We start from the raw sequence: 1,656 nt of genomic DNA, 5'->3' as shown, positions 1-1,656 counted from the left end.
CCCCCCCCCCCCCCCCCCTTTCCTCCTTTCTGTTCTTAGAAAAAGTTTTCAAGGTAGATTTTGTGTAAATAGAACTAAGACTTCAGAGGCAACCTATAAGAATAACCTCAGATGTTCCATCTTAGCTTTCCAAGGCAAAGTCAACTACACTGAGCCTATGAAATGAAAGTCAGTATTCTGTGGCTAATTGGTGACCCTAAAGAATGGGTCTCTATTTAGCCTACAGAAATAGGTCAATAAAATGAGACTTTTGATAGGTGAGTAGACCCTATATTTTAGTGCAGTTTTCCATTGCCTTGACCACCTAGGAGGAAACAACCCCCCCAAAAAAACAAACAAACAAAACAAAACCAAAACCCAAACAAACCCAAACCAAACAAAAAAAACCCCACGCTTTCCTGCTCCCCTCCCCAGTTCATCAATGTGGTACATAAATGTAGATCTTCAACAGGAAAGTGGTACATGTTCTGTTCTGGAGTTGTGCACTATGCTACAGTGTTTTGCTTACAGTCAGCAGAAACTTTAAAGAAAGGATTGAGGTGTATCATGTTTCCACTTTGAGAGCTGACTCAAGCTTTTGCTTAATGCATATATTCATCTTTAAATGACAAGCATCAGGAGATAGGATGAGCACAAATACAGGTTCCTCATAGGCCATGATAGCTTCATGAAATTCTCTTGCTTCATCTTCTGAACAGGGAGGACTTGATTTGGAGTTCCAGACATTTTCCATGACTTTTATTTGAAGTGACTGGCTTTGGCTCATTAAATGAGGCATTACCTCCACATAAGCACCAAGAGATCCAGATGTTTCTCTACTTCTGTTAAAGACATATAGTAGCTCCACAAAATACTTATTGCTGGAGAACAGATTCAGGAGACCTTATGGTAATGGGTGTACCTCCGTTCAAGAGGAACAGCAGCATGGTAATGCTATATATTAAGGATAAAATTTCCCCCAGTTCTTGTAGCTGGCAACGTGGATTGGTACTGATGCAAGGTTGGCCAGAAGCCACAACTGAGATTGCACAGCCAATTGAGTAATGTTCCCTTAGTCCCTTCCTAGGACAAGCTGGTGAATTTATAATGGATGTTTTTTTCTTGCTGGGGGAAGGGCAAGAGGAGGAGAAACTTATCGTCTTTCTTTTCTAAACTTACTGCTAGCTACTTAGCATATTATTACTTTGACTTACTTTTGATACATTAAGAGGAACTATAGGTCCCTTATGGGATGTGCAAAGCAATTTAGTTATGGGTGATGCAGACAAAGCTGAAGTATTTGTCTCTTTTTACTTTGGTACAGGGGAAGCTACCAGATGATGAACACAGTTGGCAACAAAGATAGGGAAGGAGACAAACAGCTTAAAATAGTCTAACAGGTTAGGGTAGGGGTGCTCAACCTCCAGCCTGCGGGCTAAATGCAGCCTTTGGAGCCTTGGAGTTCAGCCCATGGGACAGGAATTTTGGTGGGGGAGCAGTGGCAGTTAAAACTGCTCCTCTTCCCTGCTGCCAAAATCCTAAGCCCCATGTAGCGGGTTGATCCTCCCCTGCATGGACAGGGTCAGGCCACATCCCCTTCCCTCCACGTGGCCAGGTTGGGGCACCTTCTCAACCTGTGGGGCTGGGATACGCCTCCTTCTCTTTTCCCAGTCAGGT

At 43.4% G+C, this 1,656-nt stretch overlaps 1 protein-coding gene across 2 annotated transcripts in view; it reads left to right on the top strand.

The window, feature by feature from the left end:
• The window catches only part of TASP1 (taspase 1), a 158,213-nt gene that overhangs the window by 27,740 nt on the left and 128,817 nt on the right, over window positions 1–1,656 (top strand). The gene's annotated exons all lie outside the window — the stretch shown is intronic.

Source organism: Alligator sinensis, unplaced genomic scaffold (assembly GCF_000455745.1).
Source record: "Alligator sinensis unplaced genomic scaffold, ASM45574v1 scaffold1139_1, whole genome shotgun sequence".
Lineage (NCBI taxonomy): Eukaryota > Metazoa > Chordata > Crocodylia > Alligatoridae > Alligator > Alligator sinensis.
The sequence above is the reverse complement of the archived record's forward strand: the minus strand, read 5'-3'. Positions and strand labels throughout refer to the sequence as shown.